Here is a 17290-nt window from a genome sequence, read left to right as displayed (position 1 = left end):
AATCCTGTGTAGCTTCCTCTCCGGCCTTTATTCACCTCCCGCTTAGTAGCTGTAAATGTGTGTGAGCCTGCAGGGCCCCATGGAATTGCCTAGGAGTAGGCTGAATCAATCGCTGCAAGGGGTGAACAGCAGTATGGGACAGGCTCGGGCAAGGCAAGGGCCGCTCGGGTTATCGCTTCTCGGCCTTTTGGCTAAGATCAAGTGTAGTATCTGTTCTTATCAGTTTAATATCTGATACGTCCCCTATCTGGGGACCATATATTAAATGGATTTTTAGAACAGGGAGATGGAAATAGAGCTTGCTCTGTCCACTCCACGCATTGACCTGGTATTGCAGTATTTCCAGGACCGGTGCACCCTTCCCTTATGTGTTGACTAAAATCAGATTCCAAAAGTGCTATTTGTGTTTGCTATTGTTTTTGTCTTTCTGATGGGATCTCCCCTTTTAATCCCATTATTTCAACACCTGTTGGACAATGCATTTGTACAGTCATGTGTGATAATGAGCTCATTTATTAAATGCAATTAATTAATACATTGCCACCTCTTGTTGTGTGTGTGTCTTCTGTGTTTCTGTGTTTCCGGCATTTCACATTGGAACAGCTCATTCACCTTCCTTGTCTTCTCTCCGCCCTCCCTCCTAGGTAGGTTAAAGAGCTGCACCTGAGCCAGCCACTGATTGATGCAGCACCACAGTCAAATAGCGGAGTGGAGTAGGGGAACAGCAAACAGCCATTAAAGCCGCCCGCCCGCCCGCCCGCCCGCCTGCCTGCCTGCCTGCCTGCCTGCCCGCCACAATGGACCTACCTGTGTACACTACATGGATGTGATGGAATGTACTGTCGTCCCTACATTTCAAGAAGAAGTAAGAATTGCAGTTGCAACAAAGCCTTGCTTGCCTACAAAGAGAGCAGCAATTTGGATTTGTTACTATGTTACCTAGAAGAATAACAAACTGTGCAAGGATGGAGGTTGTAGGAGCAAAGAGAAGTTGTCTGTAAAGTTGGTGGATGCTTATTTTCCATTTTGCAGTCCCTTGTCTCCCTCTTGTGGCCTCCTGGAGGCAAATAAATGTGCAAAAAAAAGACAGCCTGGCGGCCGGCTGTTGCAGTGTTGCCCTCTCAGGCAACACTGAGTGACTGACTGAGCCGCACCGTCTTATATAAAGTTCAGACGGAACTTTGCACGTGTCATAGTGGAGCCCTCAGGATTCCAGAGCCAGCTTTCTGACATCATAATGGGGCCTGCCTCAGAGATAAAAGCCTGGGCCCAGGCAGTGTTGGTCAGTGCTGCTCAGCAGGCAGCACCGGACTGGACTGGATTAAAGCTGATACAAGGTGTGAAGGAACAAGGGGTGGCTGTGGGCATGCACTTGCTGCCGCTGCCAGTGTTTATCTGCATGGCAGGAGGGCATTTGGGCGTTGCCAGGAAGGCGTTTTTATGTAGATTCCTCCTCTTTCAGCACTGCATTGTGGTGCAAGCAAAAGAAGCAAATCCTGTGTAGCTTCCTCTCCGGCCTTTATTCACCTCCCGCTTAGTAGCTGTAAATGTGTGTGAGCCTGCAGGGCCCCATGGAATTGCCTAGGAGTAGGCTGAATCAATCGCTGCAAGGGGTGAACAGCAGTATGGGACAGGCTCGGGCAAGGCAAGGGCCGCTCGGGTTATCGCTTCTCGGCCTTTTGGCTAAGATCAAGTGTAGTACTTTAGGGTATTGCCTTGTTTCTTGGTCAGGAGGTGCCCTGGTACCCTTTTCCTTGGCCTGGGGGGATCGTCTCTTTTACAAGAGACTTAACCCCTCTGCTGCTATTGGGGGAGAGGATTAGTCCAGGGCAACGGGGAGCGATCACTTGCCTGGCATTTAGGTGCTGAAGGTATTATCGTTGGAGTTCGTTGGATTTCGTTGGATATCGTTGGCTTTTTTGCGGCAGGATGGAGGAAATCCCTGACTACATGCGGACTCGGAATGCTGTTCGTTTTACGATGGAGGAATCTGGAGGACAAAGCAGGGACTTGGAATTCCTAACAAAGGTACTCTTGCTTGGTCTTTTCCAGTTGGAGAGACAATGGATATTGTCTGTAATGGACTATCCAAGAAGAGGATGCTTCGATGTCACCTTTTGTACGGAGGAAATTTATCTGGACTTTCTGGACACTTTGAAGGAGAAGAAGCAGGATCCAAGACTGGTTGGTGTGATTGTAACACCACACTTTGCTCCTAGCAAAAAGTTGGTGATTGTTAAAATGTTTTCCCCCTATGTGTGTAAAGACGATATTATATGTTTTCTCACTAAGTTCTGTGAGGAGGTGGTGGAGAAGGGTAAGGTCTTTAATCCCTTTGGATTTTGGACAGGCAAATGGAAATTCCTGTGTAAAATTAAGGCAGTTGGAGAGGCTGGAAACTTATTGCTTCCTCCAGCACGCTTTAAAATTGGCAGTGCAAGTGGGAATCTCTATTTTTTTGGAATGGGGATTTTTTGCCATAATTGCAAAGAGTATGGACATGTGAAGGAAAATTGTGGGAAAATATTCTGTACAAAATGTTTCCAAGAAGGTCATATGTACAATGATTGTGAGAAGGGTAAAGTGTGTAACATGTGTAGAGAAGAAGGGCATGTGTTTAAAAATTGTTTAAAGAAAAGCAAAAGTGAAGTAAAGGAGGAGAGTAAGAAGACCGTTAAAAGAAAGGAACAGATAGTTAAAAGAAAGGAAGAGAAAGTTACCTCAGGAAAAGAGGATAAGCCACAGGAAGTGGGAGGAGGATGGAAAAGCGTTGAGGTTAAAAGGAGTGATGAAACAAAAAGGAGAAAAATTGTGGAAAAAAATGTTGTTTCAGATGAAAATAGAGCAGAAAGAGATAAATTAGTAAAAGACATAGAGGAATTAAGAGAGAAAATTAATTTTGAGAAGGTTCGGAGGCGGGTACGAACTTGTCTAAGAGGAGATATATCCGATTTTCTTGAAAGATATAAAGTGCCAACCTGGTTGGCGTGTATTGTAAATTTGGAGTGGGATGGTCAAGATCTTCGAGAACATCTTGTGGATATGGTAGGTGTAATCGCTGTAAGAAATGGTTTGTTTTATTAATTTTACTTACAAAAAAAAGAGAAATAAAAATTATATTTTGGTTTTTCATAATGATGATCAAGTCTTTAAATTTGAAGTTTAAAATTTAACTCGAGACGGATCTGAGTGGAAACCTGATCTGTTCTTATCAGTTTAATATCTGATACGTCCCCTATCTGGGGACCATATATTAAATGGATTTTTAGAACAGGGAGATGGAAATAGAGCTTGCTCTGTCCACTCCACGCATTGACCTGGTATTGCAGTATTTCCAGGACCGGTGCACCCTTCCCTTATGTGTTGACTAAAATCAGATTCCAAAAGTGCTATTTGTGTTTGCTATTGTTTTTGTCTTTCTGATGGGATCTCCCCTTTTAATCCCATTATTTCAACACCTGTTGGACAATGCATTTGTACAGTCATGTGTGATAATGAGCTCATTTATTAAATGCAATTAATTAATACATTGCCACCTCTTGTTGTGTGTGTGTCTTCTGTGTTTCTGTGTTTCCGGCATTTCACATTGGAACAGCTCATTCACCTTCCTTGTCTTCTCTCCGCCCTCCCTCCTAGGTAGGTTAAAGAGCTGCACCTGAGCCAGCCACTGATTGATGCAGCACCACAGTCAAATAGCGGAGTGGAGTAGGGGAACAGCAAACAGCCATTAAAGCCGCCCGCCCGCCCGCCCGCCCGCCTGCCTGCCTGCCTGCCTGCCTGCCCGCCACAATGGACCTACCTGTGTACACTACATGGATGTGATGGAATGTACTGTCGTCCCTACATTTCAAGAAGAAGTAAGAATTGCAGTTGCAACAAAGCCTTGCTTGCCTACAAAGAGAGCAGCAATTTGGATTTGTTACTATGTTACCTAGAAGAATAACAAACTGTGCAAGGATGGAGGTTGTAGGAGCAAAGAGAAGTTGTCTGTAAAGTTGGTGGATGCTTATTTTCCATTTTGCAGTCCCTTGTCTCCCTCTTGTGGCCTCCTGGAGGCAAATAAATGTGCAAAAAAAAGACAGCCTGGCGGCCGGCTGTTGCAGTGTTGCCCTCTCAGGCAACACTGAGTGACTGACTGAGCCGCACCGTCTTATATAAAGTTCAGACGGAACTTTGCACGTGTCATAGTGGAGCCCTCAGGATTCCAGAGCCAGCTTTCTGACATCATAATGGGGCCTGCCTCAGAGATAAAAGCCTGGGCCCAGGCAGTGTTGGTCAGTGCTGCTCAGCAGGCAGCACCGGACTGGACTGGATTAAAGCTGATACAAGGTGTGAAGGAACAAGGGGTGGCTGTGGGCATGCACTTGCTGCCGCTGCCAGTGTTTATCTGCATGGCAGGAGGGCATTTGGGCGTTGCCAGGAAGGCGTTTTTATGTAGATTCCTCCTCTTTCAGCACTGCATTGTGGTGCAAGCAAAAGAAGCAAATCCTGTGTAGCTTCCTCTCCGGCCTTTATTCACCTCCCGCTTAGTAGCTGTAAATGTGTGTGAGCCTGCAGGGCCCCATGGAATTGCCTAGGAGTAGGCTGAATCAATCGCTGCAAGGGGTGAACAGCAGTATGGGACAGGCTCGGGCAAGGCAAGGGCCGCTCGGGTTATCGCTTCTCGGCCTTTTGGCTAAGATCAAGTGTAGTATCTGTTCTTATCAGTTTAATATCTGATACGTCCCCTATCTGGGGACCATATATTAAATGGATTTTTAGAACAGGGAGATGGAAATAGAGCTTGCTCTGTCCACTCCACGCATTGACCTGGTATTGCAGTATTTCCAGGACCGGTGCACCCTTCCCTTATGTGTTGACTAAAATCAGATTCCAAAAGTGCTATTTGTGTTTGCTATTGTTTTTGTCTTTCTGATGGGATCTCCCCTTTTAATCCCATTATTTCAACACCTGTTGGACAATGCATTTGTACAGTCATGTGTGATAATGAGCTCATTTATTAAATGCAATTAATTAATACATTGCCACCTCTTGTTGTGTGTGTGTCTTCTGTGTTTCTGTGTTTCCGGCATTTCACATTGGAACAGCTCATTCACCTTCCTTGTCTTCTCTCCGCCCTCCCTCCTAGGTAGGTTAAAGAGCTGCACCTGAGCCAGCCACTGATTGATGCAGCACCACAGTCAAATAGCGGAGTGGAGTAGGGGAACAGCAAACAGCCATTAAAGCCGCCCGCCCGCCCGCCCGCCCGCCTGCCTGCCTGCCTGCCTGCCTGCCCGCCACAATGGACCTACCTGTGTACACTACATGGATGTGATGGAATGTACTGTCGTCCCTACATTTCAAGAAGAAGTAAGAATTGCAGTTGCAACAAAGCCTTGCTTGCCTACAAAGAGAGCAGCAATTTGGATTTGTTACTATGTTACCTAGAAGAATAACAAACTGTGCAAGGATGGAGGTTGTAGGAGCAAAGAGAAGTTGTCTGTAAAGTTGGTGGATGCTTATTTTCCATTTTGCAGTCCCTTGTCTCCCTCTTGTGGCCTCCTGGAGGCAAATAAATGTGCAAAAAAAAGACAGCCTGGCGGCCGGCTGTTGCAGTGTTGCCCTCTCAGGCAACACTGAGTGACTGACTGAGCCGCACCGTCTTATATAAAGTTCAGACGGAACTTTGCACGTGTCATAGTGGAGCCCTCAGGATTCCAGAGCCAGCTTTCTGACATCATAATGGGGCCTGCCTCAGAGATAAAAGCCTGGGCCCAGGCAGTGTTGGTCAGTGCTGCTCAGCAGGCAGCACCGGACTGGACTGGATTAAAGCTGATACAAGGTGTGAAGGAACAAGGGGTGGCTGTGGGCATGCACTTGCTGCCGCTGCCAGTGTTTATCTGCATGGCAGGAGGGCATTTGGGCGTTGCCAGGAAGGCGTTTTTATGTAGATTCCTCCTCTTTCAGCACTGCATTGTGGTGCAAGCAAAAGAAGCAAATCCTGTGTAGCTTCCTCTCCGGCCTTTATTCACCTCCCGCTTAGTAGCTGTAAATGTGTGTGAGCCTGCAGGGCCCCATGGAATTGCCTAGGAGTAGGCTGAATCAATCGCTGCAAGGGGTGAACAGCAGTATGGGACAGGCTCGGGCAAGGCAAGGGCCGCTCGGGTTATCGCTTCTCGGCCTTTTGGCTAAGATCAAGTGTAGTATCTGTTCTTATCAGTTTAATATCTGATACGTCCCCTATCTGGGGACCATATATTAAATGGATTTTTAGAACAGGGAGATGGAAATAGAGCTTGCTCTGTCCACTCCACGCATTGACCTGGTATTGCAGTATTTCCAGGACCGGTGCACCCTTCCCTTATGTGTTGACTAAAATCAGATTCCAAAAGTGCTATTTGTGTTTGCTATTGTTTTTGTCTTTCTGATGGGATCTCCCCTTTTAATCCCATTATTTCAACACCTGTTGGACAATGCATTTGTACAGTCATGTGTGATAATGAGCTCATTTATTAAATGCAATTAATTAATACATTGCCACCTCTTGTTGTGTGTGTGTCTTCTGTGTTTCTGTGTTTCCGGCATTTCACATTGGAACAGCTCATTCACCTTCCTTGTCTTCTCTCCGCCCTCCCTCCTAGGTAGGTTAAAGAGCTGCACCTGAGCCAGCCACTGATTGATGCAGCACCACAGTCAAATAGCGGAGTGGAGTAGGGGAACAGCAAACAGCCATTAAAGCCGCCCGCCCGCCCGCCCGCCCGCCTGCCTGCCTGCCTGCCTGCCTGCCCGCCACAATGGACCTACCTGTGTACACTACATGGATGTGATGGAATGTACTGTCGTCCCTACATTTCAAGAAGAAGTAAGAATTGCAGTTGCAACAAAGCCTTGCTTGCCTACAAAGAGAGCAGCAATTTGGATTTGTTACTATGTTACCTAGAAGAATAACAAACTGTGCAAGGATGGAGGTTGTAGGAGCAAAGAGAAGTTGTCTGTAAAGTTGGTGGATGCTTATTTTCCATTTTGCAGTCCCTTGTCTCCCTCTTGTGGCCTCCTGGAGGCAAATAAATGTGCAAAAAAAAGACAGCCTGGCGGCCGGCTGTTGCAGTGTTGCCCTCTCAGGCAACACTGAGTGACTGACTGAGCCGCACCGTCTTATATAAAGTTCAGACGGAACTTTGCACGTGTCATAGTGGAGCCCTCAGGATTCCAGAGCCAGCTTTCTGACATCATAATGGGGCCTGCCTCAGAGATAAAAGCCTGGGCCCAGGCAGTGTTGGTCAGTGCTGCTCAGCAGGCAGCACCGGACTGGACTGGATTAAAGCTGATACAAGGTGTGAAGGAACAAGGGGTGGCTGTGGGCATGCACTTGCTGCCGCTGCCAGTGTTTATCTGCATGGCAGGAGGGCATTTGGGCGTTGCCAGGAAGGCGTTTTTATGTAGATTCCTCCTCTTTCAGCACTGCATTGTGGTGCAAGCAAAAGAAGCAAATCCTGTGTAGCTTCCTCTCCGGCCTTTATTCACCTCCCGCTTAGTAGCTGTAAATGTGTGTGAGCCTGCAGGGCCCCATGGAATTGCCTAGGAGTAGGCTGAATCAATCGCTGCAAGGGGTGAACAGCAGTATGGGACAGGCTCGGGCAAGGCAAGGGCCGCTCGGGTTATCGCTTCTCGGCCTTTTGGCTAAGATCAAGTGTAGTATCTGTTCTTATCAGTTTAATATCTGATACGTCCCCTATCTGGGGACCATATATTAAATGGATTTTTAGAACAGGGAGATGGAAATAGAGCTTGCTCTGTCCACTCCACGCATTGACCTGGTATTGCAGTATTTCCAGGACCGGTGCACCCTTCCCTTATGTGTTGACTAAAATCAGATTCCAAAAGTGCTATTTGTGTTTGCTATTGTTTTTGTCTTTCTGATGGGATCTCCCCTTTTAATCCCATTATTTCAACACCTGTTGGACAATGCATTTGTACAGTCATGTGTGATAATGAGCTCATTTATTAAATGCAATTAATTAATACATTGCCACCTCTTGTTGTGTGTGTGTCTTCTGTGTTTCTGTGTTTCCGGCATTTCACATTGGAACAGCTCATTCACCTTCCTTGTCTTCTCTCCGCCCTCCCTCCTAGGTAGGTTAAAGAGCTGCACCTGAGCCAGCCACTGATTGATGCAGCACCACAGTCAAATAGCGGAGTGGAGTAGGGGAACAGCAAACAGCCATTAAAGCCGCCCGCCCGCCCGCCCGCCCGCCTGCCTGCCTGCCTGCCTGCCTGCCCGCCACAATGGACCTACCTGTGTACACTACATGGATGTGATGGAATGTACTGTCGTCCCTACATTTCAAGAAGAAGTAAGAATTGCAGTTGCAACAAAGCCTTGCTTGCCTACAAAGAGAGCAGCAATTTGGATTTGTTACTATGTTACCTAGAAGAATAACAAACTGTGCAAGGATGGAGGTTGTAGGAGCAAAGAGAAGTTGTCTGTAAAGTTGGTGGATGCTTATTTTCCATTTTGCAGTCCCTTGTCTCCCTCTTGTGGCCTCCTGGAGGCAAATAAATGTGCAAAAAAAAGACAGCCTGGCGGCCGGCTGTTGCAGTGTTGCCCTCTCAGGCAACACTGAGTGACTGACTGAGCCGCACCGTCTTATATAAAGTTCAGACGGAACTTTGCACGTGTCATAGTGGAGCCCTCAGGATTCCAGAGCCAGCTTTCTGACATCATAATGGGGCCTGCCTCAGAGATAAAAGCCTGGGCCCAGGCAGTGTTGGTCAGTGCTGCTCAGCAGGCAGCACCGGACTGGACTGGATTAAAGCTGATACAAGGTGTGAAGGAACAAGGGGTGGCTGTGGGCATGCACTTGCTGCCGCTGCCAGTGTTTATCTGCATGGCAGGAGGGCATTTGGGCGTTGCCAGGAAGGCGTTTTTATGTAGATTCCTCCTCTTTCAGCACTGCATTGTGGTGCAAGCAAAAGAAGCAAATCCTGTGTAGCTTCCTCTCCGGCCTTTATTCACCTCCCGCTTAGTAGCTGTAAATGTGTGTGAGCCTGCAGGGCCCCATGGAATTGCCTAGGAGTAGGCTGAATCAATCGCTGCAAGGGGTGAACAGCAGTATGGGACAGGCTCGGGCAAGGCAAGGGCCGCTCGGGTTATCGCTTCTCGGCCTTTTGGCTAAGATCAAGTGTAGTATCTGTTCTTATCAGTTTAATATCTGATACGTCCCCTATCTGGGGACCATATATTAAATGGATTTTTAGAACAGGGAGATGGAAATAGAGCTTGCTCTGTCCACTCCACGCATTGACCTGGTATTGCAGTATTTCCAGGACCGGTGCACCCTTCCCTTATGTGTTGACTAAAATCAGATTCCAAAAGTGCTATTTGTGTTTGCTATTGTTTTTGTCTTTCTGATGGGATCTCCCCTTTTAATCCCATTATTTCAACACCTGTTGGACAATGCATTTGTACAGTCATGTGTGATAATGAGCTCATTTATTAAATGCAATTAATTAATACATTGCCACCTCTTGTTGTGTGTGTGTCTTCTGTGTTTCTGTGTTTCCGGCATTTCACATTGGAACAGCTCATTCACCTTCCTTGTCTTCTCTCCGCCCTCCCTCCTAGGTAGGTTAAAGAGCTGCACCTGAGCCAGCCACTGATTGATGCAGCACCACAGTCAAATAGCGGAGTGGAGTAGGGGAACAGCAAACAGCCATTAAAGCCGCCCGCCCGCCCGCCCGCCCGCCTGCCTGCCTGCCTGCCTGCCTGCCCGCCACAATGGACCTACCTGTGTACACTACATGGATGTGATGGAATGTACTGTCGTCCCTACATTTCAAGAAGAAGTAAGAATTGCAGTTGCAACAAAGCCTTGCTTGCCTACAAAGAGAGCAGCAATTTGGATTTGTTACTATGTTACCTAGAAGAATAACAAACTGTGCAAGGATGGAGGTTGTAGGAGCAAAGAGAAGTTGTCTGTAAAGTTGGTGGATGCTTATTTTCCATTTTGCAGTCCCTTGTCTCCCTCTTGTGGCCTCCTGGAGGCAAATAAATGTGCAAAAAAAAGACAGCCTGGCGGCCGGCTGTTGCAGTGTTGCCCTCTCAGGCAACACTGAGTGACTGACTGAGCCGCACCGTCTTATATAAAGTTCAGACGGAACTTTGCACGTGTCATAGTGGAGCCCTCAGGATTCCAGAGCCAGCTTTCTGACATCATAATGGGGCCTGCCTCAGAGATAAAAGCCTGGGCCCAGGCAGTGTTGGTCAGTGCTGCTCAGCAGGCAGCACCGGACTGGACTGGATTAAAGCTGATACAAGGTGTGAAGGAACAAGGGGTGGCTGTGGGCATGCACTTGCTGCCGCTGCCAGTGTTTATCTGCATGGCAGGAGGGCATTTGGGCGTTGCCAGGAAGGCGTTTTTATGTAGATTCCTCCTCTTTCAGCACTGCATTGTGGTGCAAGCAAAAGAAGCAAATCCTGTGTAGCTTCCTCTCCGGCCTTTATTCACCTCCCGCTTAGTAGCTGTAAATGTGTGTGAGCCTGCAGGGCCCCATGGAATTGCCTAGGAGTAGGCTGAATCAATCGCTGCAAGGGGTGAACAGCAGTATGGGACAGGCTCGGGCAAGGCAAGGGCCGCTCGGGTTATCGCTTCTCGGCCTTTTGGCTAAGATCAAGTGTAGTATCTGTTCTTATCAGTTTAATATCTGATACGTCCCCTATCTGGGGACCATATATTAAATGGATTTTTAGAACAGGGAGATGGAAATAGAGCTTGCTCTGTCCACTCCACGCATTGACCTGGTATTGCAGTATTTCCAGGACCGGTGCACCCTTCCCTTATGTGTTGACTAAAATCAGATTCCAAAAGTGCTATTTGTGTTTGCTATTGTTTTTGTCTTTCTGATGGGATCTCCCCTTTTAATCCCATTATTTCAACACCTGTTGGACAATGCATTTGTACAGTCATGTGTGATAATGAGCTCATTTATTAAATGCAATTAATTAATACATTGCCACCTCTTGTTGTGTGTGTGTCTTCTGTGTTTCTGTGTTTCCGGCATTTCACATTGGAACAGCTCATTCACCTTCCTTGTCTTCTCTCCGCCCTCCCTCCTAGGTAGGTTAAAGAGCTGCACCTGAGCCAGCCACTGATTGATGCAGCACCACAGTCAAATAGCGGAGTGGAGTAGGGGAACAGCAAACAGCCATTAAAGCCGCCCGCCCGCCCGCCCGCCCGCCTGCCTGCCTGCCTGCCTGCCTGCCCGCCACAATGGACCTACCTGTGTACACTACATGGATGTGATGGAATGTACTGTCGTCCCTACATTTCAAGAAGAAGTAAGAATTGCAGTTGCAACAAAGCCTTGCTTGCCTACAAAGAGAGCAGCAATTTGGATTTGTTACTATGTTACCTAGAAGAATAACAAACTGTGCAAGGATGGAGGTTGTAGGAGCAAAGAGAAGTTGTCTGTAAAGTTGGTGGATGCTTATTTTCCATTTTGCAGTCCCTTGTCTCCCTCTTGTGGCCTCCTGGAGGCAAATAAATGTGCAAAAAAAAGACAGCCTGGCGGCCGGCTGTTGCAGTGTTGCCCTCTCAGGCAACACTGAGTGACTGACTGAGCCGCACCGTCTTATATAAAGTTCAGACGGAACTTTGCACGTGTCATAGTGGAGCCCTCAGGATTCCAGAGCCAGCTTTCTGACATCATAATGGGGCCTGCCTCAGAGATAAAAGCCTGGGCCCAGGCAGTGTTGGTCAGTGCTGCTCAGCAGGCAGCACCGGACTGGACTGGATTAAAGCTGATACAAGGTGTGAAGGAACAAGGGGTGGCTGTGGGCATGCACTTGCTGCCGCTGCCAGTGTTTATCTGCATGGCAGGAGGGCATTTGGGCGTTGCCAGGAAGGCGTTTTTATGTAGATTCCTCCTCTTTCAGCACTGCATTGTGGTGCAAGCAAAAGAAGCAAATCCTGTGTAGCTTCCTCTCCGGCCTTTATTCACCTCCCGCTTAGTAGCTGTAAATGTGTGTGAGCCTGCAGGGCCCCATGGAATTGCCTAGGAGTAGGCTGAATCAATCGCTGCAAGGGGTGAACAGCAGTATGGGACAGGCTCGGGCAAGGCAAGGGCCGCTCGGGTTATCGCTTCTCGGCCTTTTGGCTAAGATCAAGTGTAGTATCTGTTCTTATCAGTTTAATATCTGATACGTCCCCTATCTGGGGACCATATATTAAATGGATTTTTAGAACAGGGAGATGGAAATAGAGCTTGCTCTGTCCACTCCACGCATTGACCTGGTATTGCAGTATTTCCAGGACCGGTGCACCCTTCCCTTATGTGTTGACTAAAATCAGATTCCAAAAGTGCTATTTGTGTTTGCTATTGTTTTTGTCTTTCTGATGGGATCTCCCCTTTTAATCCCATTATTTCAACACCTGTTGGACAATGCATTTGTACAGTCATGTGTGATAATGAGCTCATTTATTAAATGCAATTAATTAATACATTGCCACCTCTTGTTGTGTGTGTGTCTTCTGTGTTTCTGTGTTTCCGGCATTTCACATTGGAACAGCTCATTCACCTTCCTTGTCTTCTCTCCGCCCTCCCTCCTAGGTAGGTTAAAGAGCTGCACCTGAGCCAGCCACTGATTGATGCAGCACCACAGTCAAATAGCGGAGTGGAGTAGGGGAACAGCAAACAGCCATTAAAGCCGCCCGCCCGCCCGCCCGCCCGCCTGCCTGCCTGCCTGCCTGCCTGCCTGCCCGCCACAATGGACCTACCTGTGTACACTACATGGATGTGATGGAATGTACTGTCGTCCCTACATTTCAAGAAGAAGTAAGAATTGCAGTTGCAACAAAGCCTTGCTTGCCTACAAAGAGAGCAGCAATTTGGATTTGTTACTATGTTACCTAGAAGAATAACAAACTGTGCAAGGATGGAGGTTGTAGGAGCAAAGAGAAGTTGTCTGTAAAGTTGGTGGATGCTTATTTTCCATTTTGCAGTCCCTTGTCTCCCTCTTGTGGCCTCCTGGAGGCAAATAAATGTGCAAAAAAAAGACAGCCTGGCGGCCGGCTGTTGCAGTGTTGCCCTCTCAGGCAACACTGAGTGACTGACTGAGCCGCACCGTCTTATATAAAGTTCAGACGGAACTTTGCACGTGTCATAGTGGAGCCCTCAGGATTCCAGAGCCAGCTTTCTGACATCATAATGGGGCCTGCCTCAGAGATAAAAGCCTGGGCCCAGGCAGTGTTGGTCAGTGCTGCTCAGCAGGCAGCACCGGACTGGACTGGATTAAAGCTGATACAAGGTGTGAAGGAACAAGGGGTGGCTGTGGGCATGCACTTGCTGCCGCTGCCAGTGTTTATCTGCATGGCAGGAGGGCATTTGGGCGTTGCCAGGAAGGCGTTTTTATGTAGATTCCTCCTCTTTCAGCACTGCATTGTGGTGCAAGCAAAAGAAGCAAATCCTGTGTAGCTTCCTCTCCGGCCTTTATTCACCTCCCGCTTAGTAGCTGTAAATGTGTGTGAGCCTGCAGGGCCCCATGGAATTGCCTAGGAGTAGGCTGAATCAATCGCTGCAAGGGGTGAACAGCAGTATGGGACAGGCTCGGGCAAGGCAAGGGCCGCTCGGGTTATCGCTTCTCGGCCTTTTGGCTAAGATCAAGTGTAGTATCTGTTCTTATCAGTTTAATATCTGATACGTCCCCTATCTGGGGACCATATATTAAATGGATTTTTAGAACAGGGAGATGGAAATAGAGCTTGCTCTGTCCACTCCACGCATTGACCTGGTATTGCAGTATTTCCAGGACCGGTGCACCCTTCCCTTATGTGTTGACTAAAATCAGATTCCAAAAGTGCTATTTGTGTTTGCTATTGTTTTTGTCTTTCTGATGGGATCTCCCCTTTTAATCCCATTATTTCAACACCTGTTGGACAATGCATTTGTACAGTCATGTGTGATAATGAGCTCATTTATTAAATGCAATTAATTAATACATTGCCACCTCTTGTTGTGTGTGTGTCTTCTGTGTTTCTGTGTTTCCGGCATTTCACATTGGAACAGCTCATTCACCTTCCTTGTCTTCTCTCCGCCCTCCCTCCTAGGTAGGTTAAAGAGCTGCACCTGAGCCAGCCACTGATTGATGCAGCACCACAGTCAAATAGCGGAGTGGAGTAGGGGAACAGCAAACAGCCATTAAAGCCGCCCGCCCGCCCGCCCGCCCGCCTGCCTGCCTGCCTGCCTGCCTGCCCGCCACAATGGACCTACCTGTGTACACTACATGGATGTGATGGAATGTACTGTCGTCCCTACATTTCAAGAAGAAGTAAGAATTGCAGTTGCAACAAAGCCTTGCTTGCCTACAAAGAGAGCAGCAATTTGGATTTGTTACTATGTTACCTAGAAGAATAACAAACTGTGCAAGGATGGAGGTTGTAGGAGCAAAGAGAAGTTGTCTGTAAAGTTGGTGGATGCTTATTTTCCATTTTGCAGTCCCTTGTCTCCCTCTTGTGGCCTCCTGGAGGCAAATAAATGTGCAAAAAAAAGACAGCCTGGCGGCCGGCTGTTGCAGTGTTGCCCTCTCAGGCAACACTGAGTGACTGACTGAGCCGCACCGTCTTATATAAAGTTCAGACGGAACTTTGCACGTGTCATAGTGGAGCCCTCAGGATTCCAGAGCCAGCTTTCTGACATCATAATGGGGCCTGCCTCAGAGATAAAAGCCTGGGCCCAGGCAGTGTTGGTCAGTGCTGCTCAGCAGGCAGCACCGGACTGGACTGGATTAAAGCTGATACAAGGTGTGAAGGAACAAGGGGTGGCTGTGGGCATGCACTTGCTGCCGCTGCCAGTGTTTATCTGCATGGCAGGAGGGCATTTGGGCGTTGCCAGGAAGGCGTTTTTATGTAGATTCCTCCTCTTTCAGCACTGCATTGTGGTGCAAGCAAAAGAAGCAAATCCTGTGTAGCTTCCTCTCCGGCCTTTATTCACCTCCCGCTTAGTAGCTGTAAATGTGTGTGAGCCTGCAGGGCCCCATGGAATTGCCTAGGAGTAGGCTGAATCAATCGCTGCAAGGGGTGAACAGCAGTATGGGACAGGCTCGGGCAAGGCAAGGGCCGCTCGGGTTATCGCTTCTCGGCCTTTTGGCTAAGATCAAGTGTAGTATCTGTTCTTATCAGTTTAATATCTGATACGTCCCCTATCTGGGGACCATATATTAAATGGATTTTTAGAACAGGGAGATGGAAATAGAGCTTGCTCTGTCCACTCCACGCATTGACCTGGTATTGCAGTATTTCCAGGACCGGTGCACCCTTCCCTTATGTGTTGACTAAAATCAGATTCCAAAAGTGCTATTTGTGTTTGCTATTGTTTTTGTCTTTCTGATGGGATCTCCCCTTTTAATCCCATTATTTCAACACCTGTTGGACAATGCATTTGTACAGTCATGTGTGATAATGAGCTCATTTATTAAATGCAATTAATTAATACATTGCCACCTCTTGTTGTGTGTGTGTCTTCTGTGTTTCTGTGTTTCCGGCATTTCACATTGGAACAGCTCATTCACCTTCCTTGTCTTCTCTCCGCCCTCCCTCCTAGGTAGGTTAAAGAGCTGCACCTGAGCCAGCCACTGATTGATGCAGCACCACAGTCAAATAGCGGAGTGGAGTAGGGGAACAGCAAACAGCCATTAAAGCCGCCCGCCCGCCCGCCCGCCCGCCTGCCTGCCTGCCTGCCTGCCTGCCCGCCACAATGGACCTACCTGTGTACACTACATGGATGTGATGGAATGTACTGTCGTCCCTACATTTCAAGAAGAAGTAAGAATTGCAGTTGCAACAAAGCCTTGCTTGCCTACAAAGAGAGCAGCAATTTGGATTTGTTACTATGTTACCTAGAAGAATAACAAACTGTGCAAGGATGGAGGTTGTAGGAGCAAAGAGAAGTTGTCTGTAAAGTTGGTGGATGCTTATTTTCCATTTTGCAGTCCCTTGTCTCCCTCTTGTGGCCTCCTGGAGGCAAATAAATGTGCAAAAAAAAGACAGCCTGGCGGCCGGCTGTTGCAGTGTTGCCCTCTCAGGCAACACTGAGTGACTGACTGAGCCGCACCGTCTTATATAAAGTTCAGACGGAACTTTGCACGTGTCATAGTGGAGCCCTCAGGATTCCAGAGCCAGCTTTCTGACATCATAATGGGGCCTGCCTCAGAGATAAAAGCCTGGGCCCAGGCAGTGTTGGTCAGTGCTGCTCAGCAGGCAGCACCGGACTGGACTGGATTAAAGCTGATACAAGGTGTGAAGGAACAAGGGGTGGCTGTGGGCATGCACTTGCTGCCGCTGCCAGTGTTTATCTGCATGGCAGGAGGGCATTTGGGCGTTGCCAGGAAGGCGTTTTTATGTAGATTCCTCCTCTTTCAGCACTGCATTGTGGTGCAAGCAAAAGAAGCAAATCCTGTGTAGCTTCCTCTCCGGCCTTTATTCACCTCCCGCTTAGTAGCTGTAAATGTGTGTGAGCCTGCAGGGCCCCATGGAATTGCCTAGGAGTAGGCTGAATCAATCGCTGCAAGGGGTGAACAGCAGTATGGGACAGGCTCGGGCAAGGCAAGGGCCGCTCGGGTTATCGCTTCTCGGCCTTTTGGCTAAGATCAAGTGTAGTATCTGTTCTTATCAGTTTAATATCTGATACGTCCCCTATCTGGGGACCATATATTAAATGGATTTTTAGAACAGGGAGATGGAAATAGAGCTTGCTCTGTCCACTCCACGCATTGACCTGGTATTGCAGTATTTCCAGGACCGGTGCACCCTTCCCTTATGTGTTGACTAAAATCAGATTCCAAAAGTGCTATTTGTGTTTGCTATTGTTTTTGTCTTTCTGATGGGATCTCCCCTTTTAATCCCATTATTTCAACACCTGTTGGACAATGCATTTGTACAGTCATGTGTGATAATGAGCTCATTTATTAAATGCAATTAATTAATACATTGCCACCTCTTGTTGTGTGTGTGTCTTCTGTGTTTCTGTGTTTCCGGCATTTCACATTGGAACAGCTCATTCACCTTCCTTGTCTTCTCTCCGCCCTCCCTCCTAGGTAGGTTAAAGAGCTGCACCTGAGCCAGCCACTGATTGATGCAGCACCACAGTCAAATAGCGGAGTGGAGTAGGGGAACAGCAAACAGCCATTAAAGCCGCCCGCCCGCCCGCCCGCCCGCCTGCCTGCCTGCCTGCCTGCCTGCCCGCCACAATGGACCTACCTGTGTACACTACATGGATGTGATGGAATGTACTGTCGTCCCTACATTTCAAGAAGAAG

At 47.9% G+C, this 17290-nt stretch overlaps 11 non-coding genes and 1 pseudogene across 11 annotated transcripts; all 12 read left to right on the top strand.

Moving 5' to 3' along the window:
* The first annotated feature begins 171 nt into the window (after positions 1 to 171).
* On the top strand, positions 172 to 362 carry LOC142697859 (U2 spliceosomal RNA). Its single transcript, XR_012865578.1, has one exon. It is a non-coding gene; the product is annotated as a U2 spliceosomal RNA (small nuclear RNA).
* A 1301-nt stretch (positions 363 to 1663) lies between these two features.
* On the top strand, positions 1664 to 1803 carry LOC142697843 (U2 spliceosomal RNA; annotated as a pseudogene).
* Positions 1804 to 3169: 1366 nt separating this feature from the next.
* On the top strand, positions 3170 to 3354 carry LOC142697829 (U2 spliceosomal RNA). The gene has a single exon (XR_012865568.1). It is a non-coding gene; the product is annotated as a U2 spliceosomal RNA (small nuclear RNA).
* Positions 3355 to 4655: 1301 nt separating this feature from the next.
* Positions 4656 to 4846, top strand: LOC142697858 (U2 spliceosomal RNA). The gene has a single exon (XR_012865577.1). It is a non-coding gene; the product is annotated as a U2 spliceosomal RNA (small nuclear RNA).
* Positions 4847 to 6147: 1301 nt separating this feature from the next.
* Positions 6148 to 6338, top strand: LOC142697857 (U2 spliceosomal RNA). The gene has a single exon (XR_012865576.1). It is a non-coding gene; the product is annotated as a U2 spliceosomal RNA (small nuclear RNA).
* A 1301-nt stretch (positions 6339 to 7639) lies between these two features.
* Positions 7640 to 7830, top strand: LOC142697856 (U2 spliceosomal RNA). Its single transcript, XR_012865575.1, has one exon. It is a non-coding gene; the product is annotated as a U2 spliceosomal RNA (small nuclear RNA).
* A 1301-nt stretch (positions 7831 to 9131) lies between these two features.
* On the top strand, positions 9132 to 9322 carry LOC142697855 (U2 spliceosomal RNA). The gene has a single exon (XR_012865574.1). It is a non-coding gene; the product is annotated as a U2 spliceosomal RNA (small nuclear RNA).
* Positions 9323 to 10623: 1301 nt separating this feature from the next.
* On the top strand, positions 10624 to 10814 carry LOC142697854 (U2 spliceosomal RNA). Its single transcript, XR_012865573.1, has one exon. It is a non-coding gene; the product is annotated as a U2 spliceosomal RNA (small nuclear RNA).
* Positions 10815 to 12115: 1301 nt separating this feature from the next.
* Positions 12116 to 12306, top strand: LOC142697853 (U2 spliceosomal RNA). Its single transcript, XR_012865572.1, has one exon. It is a non-coding gene; the product is annotated as a U2 spliceosomal RNA (small nuclear RNA).
* Positions 12307 to 13611: 1305 nt separating this feature from the next.
* Positions 13612 to 13802, top strand: LOC142697850 (U2 spliceosomal RNA). The gene has a single exon (XR_012865571.1). It is a non-coding gene; the product is annotated as a U2 spliceosomal RNA (small nuclear RNA).
* A 1301-nt stretch (positions 13803 to 15103) lies between these two features.
* Positions 15104 to 15294, top strand: LOC142697837 (U2 spliceosomal RNA). The gene has a single exon (XR_012865570.1). It is a non-coding gene; the product is annotated as a U2 spliceosomal RNA (small nuclear RNA).
* Positions 15295 to 16595: 1301 nt separating this feature from the next.
* LOC142697824 (U2 spliceosomal RNA) lies at positions 16596 to 16786 on the top strand. The gene has a single exon (XR_012865565.1). It is a non-coding gene; the product is annotated as a U2 spliceosomal RNA (small nuclear RNA).
* Positions 16787 to 17290: the final 504 nt, after the last annotated feature.

Source organism: Rhinoderma darwinii (genome assembly GCF_050947455.1).
Source record: "Rhinoderma darwinii isolate aRhiDar2 chromosome 5 unlocalized genomic scaffold, aRhiDar2.hap1 SUPER_5_unloc_9, whole genome shotgun sequence".
Classification (NCBI taxonomy): Eukaryota; Metazoa; Chordata; class Amphibia; order Anura; family Rhinodermatidae; genus Rhinoderma; species Rhinoderma darwinii.
The sequence above is the reverse complement of the archived record's forward strand: the minus strand, read 5'-3'. Positions and strand labels throughout refer to the sequence as shown.